The following is an 11,321-nucleotide window of genomic DNA, read 5'->3' as shown; positions in this document are numbered from 1 at the left end:
GAGTGGGTTGCCACTGCCTTCTCCCCATTTATTCTCAGTTCAGTTCAGTCGCTCAGTCGTATCCAACTCTTTGCGACCCCATGAACCACAGCATGCCAGGCCTCCCTGTCCATCACCAACTCCCGGAGTTCACCCAAACCCATGCCCACTGAGTCGGTGATGCCATCCAACCGTCTCATCCTCTGTCGTCCCTTTCTCCTCCTGCCCTCAATCTTTCCCAGCATCAGGGTCTTTTCCAATGAGTCAGCTCTTCGCATCAGATGGCCAAAGGATTGTAGTTTCAGCTTTAGCATCAGTCCTTCCAATGAACACCCCAGGACTGATCTCCTTTAGGAGGACTGGTTCGATCTCCTTGTAGTCCGAGGGACTCTCAAGAGTCTTCTCCAACAGCACAGTTCAAAAGCATCAATTCTTCTGAACTCAGCTTTCTTCACAGTCCAACTCTCACATCCATACATGACCACTGGAAAAACCGTAGCCTTGACTAGATGGACCTTTGTTGGCAAAGCAATGTCTCTGCTTTTTAATATGTTGTCTAGGTTGGTTATAACTTTCCTTCCAAGGAGTAAGTGTCTTTTAATTTCATGGCTGCAGTCACCATCTGCAGTGATTTTGGAGCCCAGAAAAATAAAGTCAGCCACTGTTTCTACTGTTTCCCCATCTATTTCCTATGAAGTGATGGGACCAGATGCCATGATGTTCGTTTTCTGAATGTTGAGCTTTAAGCCAACTTTTTCACTCTCCACTTTCACTTTCATCAAGAGGCTCTTTAGTTCTTTTTCACTTTCTGCCATAAGGGTGGTGTCATCTGCATATCTGAGGTTATTGATATTTCTCCCGGCAATCTTGATTCCAGCTTGTGCTCCCTCCAGCCCAGTGTTTCTCATGATGTACTCTGCATATAAGTTAAATAAGCAGGGTGACAATATACAGCCTTGACGTACTCCTTTTCCTCTTTGGAACCAGTCTGTTGTTCCATGTCCAGTTCTAACTGTTGCTTCCTGACCTGCATACAGATTTTTCAAGAGGCAGGTCAGGTGGTCTGATATTCCCATCTCTTTCAGAATTCTCCACAGTTTATTGTGATCCACACAGTCAAAGGCTTTGGCATAGTCAAGAAAGCAGAAATAGATGTTTTTCTGTAACTCTCTTGCTTTTTCAATGATCCAGCGGATGTTGGCAATTTGATCTCTGGTTCCTCTGTCTTTTCTAAAACCAGCTTGAACATCTGGAAGTTCATGGTTCATGTATTGCTGAAGCCTGGCTTGGAGAATTTTAAGCATTACTTTATTAGCGTGTGAGATGAGTACAATTGTGCGGTAGTTTGAGCATTCTTTGGCATTGCCTTTCTTTGGGATTGGAATGAAAACTGACCTTTTCCAGTCCTGTGGCCACTGCTGAGTTTTCCAAATTTGCTGGCATATTGAGTGCAGCACTCTCACAGCATCATCTTTCAGGATTTACTGACAAGTAAAAGGAAGCCAGCATTTGCCCACCTTTTGGGAGGCGGAGAGGTGCTGTAGTTCACCCTTGGCTGCTGAGGGAAGGCTCTTCTTTAGCAAAGAATGCCAGTGAGCCCAGACAGAGGAAAGGTGGAATTGTAGAAAGTCCACAATGAATCCAGTGAATGTTGGTTCAGGCCAAGGTCATCAGAAAATGCCACGATGCCAGGGGAGGGTAGTCACGGCGGGCTTTGCGGGAGTATCACCTATGCCCGCAGTGGCCTGCCACCCTGGAGGGCCCCCACGCTACAGCACCATCACCCGTGGGGCACACTGCACGGACCTCGTCCACCCTGTAGGTCCGAGACCGGCCTGGAACACAGAAAGGCAGAAGGCGGCACACAGAGCAGGGGAAGGCAGTCTTGAACCTGTTCCAGGACAGCGCCCCTCAGTAGCCTTTTTCAGTAATGAGTTATATGTCAGGGGGACTCAGGATCCCCAGATCCACTGACTCACTAGGAAACTCTTGGCTGTGATTTATTATGGCAAAAGGATTCAAAGCACAGGGAAAAGGTTTAAAGAGCACGTGTTCCCCTAACTTCCAAGCAAACAGCTATGACAACACATTGAATGTCAGAAGGAGCTTGTTAGAGATCAGAATCCGGAGCATTTAGGGGACTTTCCTGGTGGTCCCGTAGCCGACACTCTCCACTTCCACTGCGGAGATCCCTGGTCTCCCGAATGACTTGAAACACCGCTAAGAAGTTAAAAAAAAAAAAAAAGCCCAGAGTTGTTATTATGAGCTGGTCACAGCTGCCTCTACCAGACACACCCGAACTCCAGACACCCACAGGGAGGGCAGATGCTCAGCACCTGCTGTGTTGTTGCTCCAAACGCTTTAGGCCCATGAGTCACTCTCATCACAGTTAGGGTGCTGGGGTTGTTGTCGTTCACTCACTAAGTGGAGTCTGACTTTTTCCGACCTCATGGACTGCAGCATGCCAGGCCTCCCTGTCCTTCACTATCTCCCGGAGTTAGCTCAAACTCATCTCTACTGAGTCGGATGCCATCCAACCATATTATCCTCTATCTCCCCCTTCTCCTCCTACCCTCAGTCTTTCCCAGCATCAGGGTCTTTTCCAGTGAGTTGGCTGTTTGCATCAGGTGGCCAAAGGACTGGAGCTTCAGTTTCAGCATCAGTACTTCCAAGGAATATTCAGGATTGTTTTCCTTTAGGATTGACTGATTTGATCTCCTTGCAGTCCAAGGGAGTCCAAGATAAGAGTAGCACAATTCAAAAGCATCAATTCTTCAGTGCTCAGCCCTCATTATGGCCCAACTCTCACATGCATATATGACCACTGGAAAAATCATAGTTCTGACTATACAGGCATATGTCAGCAAAATGATGTCTCTGCTTTTTAATACACTCTGTATGTTTGTCATAGTTTTACTTCCAGGGAGCAAGCGTCTTTTAATTTCCTGGTTGCAGCTGAAACAGAGCAGGACCCTATGGTCCTTGCCGCCCGCCTGCCCTGCATGTCTTCTGCCTGCCTTTTGCATGTGGAAAACTTTAGTCAAAGAAAAAGTTTAATCAGAGAAATGAGAACATGTGAAAACAAAGAGAAACAGTCTAAGGAGACTAAGTGATAATAGTGTAGCCGTTAAGCATAGTCATGGACCTTTCGTTCTTTCTCAAGGGCTATAGATAACATTCTGATTCATGTCCTGTGAGCTGTCCTACAGATACCAAAACACCAGGTGGAGAATTTAACTACATGATGACCAGGCTGTCCCCAGGACATGAGTTGCCACACATCCGAGAACTGGCTGCAAAGAAATGGGAACAAATGGACCCTGGAACTGAAGACTAACTGTACCTAAAACAACCAAGATGATGCTGGTCAGTCTACTGATGATCAATTTGAAGATGACTGTGCTCTTTCTGCTTTCCACCCCAACTCTGTCTATCAGTTCAGTTCAATTTAGTCACTCAGTCGTGTCTGACTCTTTGCGACCCCATGAATCGCAGCACGCCAGGCCTCCCTGTCCATCACCAACTCCCAGAGTTCACTCAGACTCACATCCATCGAGTCAGTGATGCCATCCAGCCATCTCATCCTCGGTCGTCCCCTTCTCCTTCTGCCCCTAATCCCTCCCAGCATCAGAGTCTTTTCCAATGAGTCAACTCTTCGTATGAGGTGGCCAAAGTACTGGAGTTTCAGCTTTAGCATCATTCCTTCCAAAGAAATCCCAGGGTTGATCTCCTTTAGAATGGACTGGTTGGATCTCCTTGCAGTCCAAAGGACCCTCAAGAGTCTTCTCCAACACCACAGTTCAAATGCAACAATTCTTCGCTGCTCAGCCTTCTTCACAGTCCAACTCTCACATCCATACATGACCACAGGAAAAACCATAGCCTTGACTAGACAGACCTTAGTCGGCAAAGTAATGTCTCTGCTTTTGAATATACTATCTAGGTTGGTCATAACTTTTCTTCCAAGGAGTAAGCGTCTTTTAATTTCATGGCTGCAGTCACTATCTGCAGTGATTTTGGAGCCCCCCAAAATAAAGTCTGACACTGTTTCTACTGTTTCTACTCTTTCCCCATCTATTTCCCATGAAGTGATGGGACCAGATGCCATGATCTTGGTTTTCTGAATGTTGAGCTTTAAGCCAACTTTTTCACTCTCCTCTTTCACTTTCATCAAGAGGGTTTTTAGCTCCTCTTCACTTTCTGCCATAAGGGTGGTATCATCTGCAACTCTGTCGATAAAAGCTCTCAATCCCTGCTTTTCAGGGAGTGGGAGTCAGCCTTGGACAGATGTCTGCCACCCTACCCCCCAGACAATTGTCAACATCTGAAATAAAGCAAACTCTCCTTTCCACCAACCTGGCCTGTGTATTGCCTTTTGAGTGGTAAGCAGCCCAACCCACACACTAGTCAGTAGCATAGTGACCATCTTCAGTGATTTTGGAGCCTGAGAAAATAAAATCTGCCTTTACTTCCACTTTTTCCCCATCTATTTGCCATGACGTGATGGGCCTGGAGGCCATGGCCTTAAGTTTTTGAATGTTGAGTTTTAAGGGAGATAAAAAATCCCCAAATCCAGGTTCCCAGCTAAGGGTCAAACTCATTTGCTGGACTCCCTAAGGATAGTAGTCAGGCCTTATATTAATGCTTTTCTGCACAGGCAAGGCAGTAAATATTTCCATCCTTGTGGGCCAAAACAACTGCTCCTTTGGTGCATAAAGCAGCTACAGGCAACATGTAAATGAATGGATGAGACTCTAATAAAAATTTATTTACAAAAACAAGTGATGGGCCAGGATTAGGCCCAGTGATTATAGTTTGCCAGCACATGGTGGAGAAGAATGCCTCCACTTTTAGGAAATAACGGTGACGTGTTCGGTGAGAGTTAAATGTCGTGATGTCAACAAATGGATAAATGATGACATGCATGGCGTACACAAGCAAATATGGCAAAATGTTAACAAGGATGGACTCCAGGGCAGGAATACAAGCGTTCATTGCCCTATTCATCCAACTTTTTCTGTTTGAAAAAGCTATTTAAGTTTTTCACCAGCAGCGGCACTGTTGAGCAGGACAAGATCCCTGCCTCACCAGCCAGGACTCAGCAGAGATGCCAGGCAGTAAAGTAACAAATCCTTGCACTCCAGAGAGGACAGTGCTCTGGGAAAAGCCAAAACAGGAAAAGGGACAACAAAACCCAAAGGAAAGGGCAATTTTAATAGACATTCAGTGAACTTCCAACACAGAATCTCACCAAAATAATATAATGAAATGGAGCAACATATACTTTAAAAATATTGGGTTGGCCAAAGAGTTCACTTGGGTTTTCCCCTAAGATGTTATGGAAAAAGCGAAATGAACTTTTTGTACAACTCAACATACTTGACAGTGTATACAGCTATTAGATGCTGATGGCCAATGAAGGGTTTCTTGCATATTCAATGGAACTAAAAAATACATGTCTTTGTTCAGACGAAATAAAATTTATATTTTAAGGCAGGATGAGAAAATGAAGCATAAAATTCTGTCCATTCAGGCCTCCTTCTGCCTTTGATGGCCAAGTGCATCCAAATTATACATTAACCAGACCTCCTCAAAGGTGGGAATGCCTGTTCAACCATAAGGATCATTTTTGTTTTGTTTTGTGTTTTCTGACGCTGGCAATGTGACTTCTTAGAAGACAGCATTCTTTCCCAACTTCGTAGGGGGTCATGGTGACTGGACTATGTATCCTTGGTGAGCTGTATCTAAAATGTCAGTGTGTCATTTTGATGGACGGTTCTTTGTCTCGAAAATGTATATGACCATGCCTTTGACTTCTAACAGCCAGAAGAGTCTTCAGAATTTTCTGTAAGACTTTTTCCTGGCTTATAGTCCTCCATTTGGCTCAAATAAAGTTCTCTTTTTTCTTCTTGTCAGCTGAATTTTCCTCGACAATTCTACCTGCCAAATTATCCTTCTTTAGGAGACTTTCCAAAATCTGCTGTGCATCGCAGGTAAGAGCCACCCATGGATATTAATCAGTGGCAAAAGGGTGAAGGCACACATGATATTCTTACAGCCTCAAAGGACTTATTGGTTAATGGGAAAATTAGTGACGTTACAGCAGAGAAACCCCGAAGACACGCCTTTACTCAAGATGGAGATCTGCATCACCAGCGAGACGTATGGACGTCACATGCCCTCAAAGTGACGCAGTGAAAGGACAGCAGCACTCTGGTGGTGTCCCTGCCCCAAACACACAGCCTCCACCTCATCAGGAGAAACATCAGACGAGCCCAAACTAGGACCATTCCTCAACACAGGCAATCCACCCTCTTTATATGTGTCAAGGATATAAAGGGCGAGGGGCTGGGAACCTGTCCCGGGTTGATGTCTGCTCAGAGGACTTGACCAGGAAGGGCCAGGTGGAAGGAACGTGGGCCAGGAGGACTCTAGTGGGAGTGCAGTGAGACGGGCCTGGATTCTGGACACAGGCTCCTCCCAGGGCATCTCAAGGCTCACTTCCTGCTTTGGTAACTACTATGTTTAGGCTTGTGTGAGAGTTTAAGGGTGTCCCTGTTGGCTCAGATGGTAAAGAATCTGCCTGCAATACAGGTTTGATCCTTGGGGCAAATCCCCTGGTGAAGGGAATGGCAACCCATTCCAGTATTCTTGCCTGGAGGATTCCATGGACAGAGGAGCCTGCTGGGCCATAGTCCATGGGGTCGCAAAGAGTCTGATGTGGCTGAGCAGCCAACACTTCAAGAGTTTAACATTTAGGGAAACTGGATGAAGAATTCACAAAAACCCTGTAGTATTTTTGCAGCCTAAAATTATTTCAATATAAAAAGTTGAAAAAAATTAAAGTTTAAAAATTAAGAAAGGCAAGGGACTTCCCTGGTGGTCCAGAGGAAGACTCCCCGCCCCCAGAGCAGGGGGCCCACGTTTGATTCCTGGTCAGGGAACTAGATCCCACGTGCTGCACTGAAGATAGAAGAGCCTGCATGCCACAACCAAGACATGGGGCAGCCAAACAGAGAAATGAAAAGGAATATTTAAAAATTAGAAAAGCAAGAACAGAAAATCTGAGAAGACTTGGGGAAATGAGGTATTTTCCCATTTCTACAAGCATTATACACCCCCACCCCATCCTACCCCAAAGGCAGGGTTTTTCTCTGTCCTGCTTGTCTGTACCCAGGACGGTGCCTACGAGGTGACAGTGTGCAGAACAGATGTGAATAGCTCACTAGGTACAAATTAACAACAGAAGTGTGCTCATGTATTCGACAAATAACAAAACCCAGCATCTCTCATCTCCTGCAGCATCGTGGGGAGCCGCTTCCCATTCTGAGGTTGCCCTGCTTGTGTTCGTTTTCTGGGACATGGGAAAAACCCCTGTTTGTAAATCTTGTGTGTCTTCCTACGTCATAGTCTTTCAACTCCAGACCAGCTTGGTGCAGACCGGAAGGGTGTGTGTGACACCTCTGAAGCACAATTTCGTATCTGTTCTAGGAAGCATGTGTGTTGAACCAAGGAGGGACTCCGTTCCCTGGAGAGGCTATAACAAAGTGGCAAAAACGGAGTGGCTTAGAACAATAGAAATGTATCATCTCCCAAAAGCCTGGAGGCCAAAAGCCTGAGATCAAAACGTCCGCAGGGCCACGCTTCCTCCGAAGGCCCCAGCGGAGGGTCCTCCCTGCGTCTTCCTGACGTGGGGGCCCCTGGTGCACTTGGAGTGTGGCCGAGTCACCCCAGGCTCTGCCTCCATGCTCACACGGCCTCCTCCCCTGTGGCTCTGCCCCCACGCGCCGTGCTTCTTTCTGTCTCTCTGCATCCTCTCATTTTCTTATAAGGACACCAGCCACTGGATTTGGGGCCCAGCCTCAGCCACTATTAACCTCACCTTACCTCATTACATCTTCGAAGAGCTCATTTCCAAATTAAGGTTCCATTCTCAGGTTCTGGGTGGATGTGACTCTGAGGGGACACTATTGAACGCATTACAGAAGGGGCAAATAAGACAAAATAACTGACAGTCACTGCCAGCTAACGAGTGCCTGCCATGTGCGAGGACTTCCTCATAAAGTATATAAAGCCTCTGTAAACTTTAAAAGAATCCTGCGAGGAAGGGATGGGTCTTGCACTTTTAAAATAAATATTCATTGACTTATTTGGCTGCACTGACTGTTCGTTGTGGTATGCAGGGTCTTCAGCTGTGGCATCTGAATCCAGGCCCCCTGCACTGGGAGGGCAGTCTTAGCATGGGACTGCCAGAGAAGTCCTGACTTTTGCACTTTAGTAGGTGAGCAAGGGGGCTTACAGGGGATGCTCTTGCCCAGAGTCAGTAAAAGACAGGTGAAGGTAACACCTAGGCCAGCTCGCGTGCCCACCACAGCTGTGGGCGCCCCACGTGGGGGCCAGGACCGCTTCACAGGTGGCAGGTGGTGTGTGTGCCCAGTTAGCAGCATAGGCCTGAGCACAGGGGCTGTGCCCAGTGTGGCTCAGGCGCTGCCTTCCTGAGATCCTTGGTACTCTCAGAACAAGGGCCTGAAAACTCATTTTGCACGTGCATTAGACAGCCCGGCAGATACGGCTGTGGTCATGGCCCCGCCCTTCCTCCTCCTAGACTCCCCACCCCATCCCCCTACCCGCTGCTGCTCCAGGACTCACACCCACTCACTCCATACAGGCTGCTTCTCCCCCCATATTCATCCCTCCATTGTTATTATAGAAGATTAAGGAAATAGAAAAAGTTAGGGGAGGGAACCAACCATGGTCTCATGCGTGGGTGCTAAGTCACTTCAGTCGGGTCCAACTCTTTGGTGACCCCATGGACTGTAGCCTGCCTGGCTCTTCTGTCCTTGGGGTTTTCCAAGCAAGGATACTAGAGTGGGTTGCCCTGCTCTCCTCCAGGGGATCTTTCCAGCCCAGGGATCAAACCCATGTCTCTTCTGTCTCCTGCATTGGGAGATGGCAGGTTTGTTACCATTAGCACCATCTGAGAAGCCCGCGGCCTCATGATCTAAAGGAAAACTTCTGACAGATCTGTTCTCTATTTTCTGTGCATAGGATTTTTATTGATTATATGTCAATTAAATAGAATCTATCAATTGTATTAACCACATTATATTGACTGTTTTGAAACTGCTTCTCAATAACACATCTAGCATTCTCCTATGATGTCATTTACTCCTCAAGAATGAACACTATTCCAAAAGAAAACTTTTCTTTTTCTAAAAACAAAGAGTCCTGGGACTTCCCTGGTGGTCCAGTGGCTAAGACTCTGAGCGCCCAATGAAAGAGGGATGGGTTCGATCCCTGGTCAGAAAACTAGATCCCATATGCCATAACTAAGAGTTCACATGCCACATCTAAGACCTGGGACAGCCAAGTAAATAAATAAACATTTAATTTTAAACAAGAGTCCTTTAAATAAAACTTTGGAAAAACACAGAAATTCACAGAGTGTTGTTAAATACCCATTCCCCACCTCTAGTGATGGCTACTGTTAGCATTGGTGAGTGTCCATCAGTCCCACAGATGCCTGGGCCCCACCAAGCCCCAGGGACTTGGAATCTAAAGGGCTGGGAACTCAGGGTTACAGTAAGCACCCAGCGCTGCCAACAGCAGGGCCCTGGAAGACACAGTTCTATAGACACTTTTCCCCAACTAAACAGGGCTCCTGGCTGTGGACAGAGGCTGGGCAGTGAGGGGGCTTCCAAATTCTGGGATGGACATTTTTATACTAATAGGTAAATCTTCTGTCCCTCCATTAATTTTCCTTTAAAAAATTCCTAGCTTTGCCTGCTTTCATTGTGAAGTTTTATTTTTGCTTTACAGAAGTGTGTAACTGTAACTGAGCAAGTCCCCATGGGGCCTTCTTGGGACAATATGTATACATGTGCCCAGTCATGTCTGACTCTTTGTGACCATATGGACTGTAGCCTGCCAGGTTCCTCTGTCCATGGGATTTCCTGGGCAAGAAAACTGGAGTGGGTTGCCATTTCCTCCTTCAAGAGAATCTTCCCAACCCAGGGATCAAACCTGGTCTCCTAGCTTCCCTGGTGGCTCAGAGGTTAAAGCGTCTGCCTCCAATGCGGGAGACCTGGGTTTGATCCCTGGGTCGGGAAGATCCCCTGGAGAAGGAAATGGTAACCCACTCCAGTATTCTTGCCTGGAGAATCCCTTAGACGAAGGAGCCTGGTAGTCCACGGGGTCGCAAAGAGTCAGACACGACTGAGCAACTTCACTCACTCACTCACTACATTAGCAGATTCTTTACCATTGAGCCACCTGGGAAGCCCAGACTATTCCCTTACCATCCTCTGCCCACTTCTTGTCTGTAGAAAAAACTTTAGCCAAAGAATAAATTTAATTAGAGGAGTAAGAACATGCAGAAGCAAAGGAAAGCAGTCAAACAAGACAAAATAGTAAGTTTAGCCATTAAAGACAAGGCTATCTGGGGAATACCCTGGCAGTCCAAAGATTAGGACTTGGCACTTTCACTGCTGAGGGTCTGGGTTCTATCCCTGGGCAGTGAACTAAGAGCCTGCCAGCCATGTGGTGTGGCCAAAAAAAAAACAAAAAAAGACAAGGACCTTTATTTCCTCTTTAAAAATCTGTGATTAACATTCTCAGCCATATCCTTTGAGCTATTTTAGAGATACTGAAACCCCCACCCAGTGGAAGAAGCTAACTTCATGATGACCAGGCTATAGCCATGATGTGAGCTGCTCCGTCTTGCACAATTCTGAGAACTGGCCTCAAGGAAATGGGAACAAACCAACTCTGGAACTGAAGATTAACTGTACACAAAACGATCACGAGGATGCTGATCACACTAGCACATGACCGACTTCAAGATGACTGTCAAAGGGAGCGCGTCTGACTCCAAGAACCTGTCGGCACTGACTGCAGCTCCCACACACAGCTCCCCCTCCGCCCCGGCCTTGCACCCCTGGAACTGCCCTTTGAAAGCTCTTGCCCCCTGATCAGCAAGGGGGAGTTGATTCTTTGGGAGAAAGGCCTACCTTCTCCCCCAGATTGCCGGCTTCCTCATGACAGCCATCTTTCCTTTTACCCAACACTTGACTCCTAGCATTGGATTCCTGAGTGACAAGCAGCTGAACATGAGTTCCGTAACATAAAGAGTCAAATGTTTATTCAATGCCTCCTTTGTGACAGGTATGGAGGTAGGAACAGTCCCAGTGCTGCCTGTCTGCTGGGGACCTGGACAAGCATCCGTACGTCATTAAGAGACACACAGAGAACAGCTGGGTTGGCCCAGGACAAGTCAACAGGTGTACCCAGGGTGTCACCTGCCCCATGTGGGTCCCAGTCTTTCCCTTCTGATTCTTCTTAGA

This window comes from Capra hircus, chromosome 1 (genome assembly GCF_001704415.2).
Source record: "Capra hircus breed San Clemente chromosome 1, ASM170441v1, whole genome shotgun sequence".
In the NCBI taxonomy this organism is placed as follows: Eukaryota; Metazoa; Chordata; class Mammalia; order Artiodactyla; family Bovidae; genus Capra; species Capra hircus.
Note: the sequence above shows the minus strand (reverse complement) of the source record.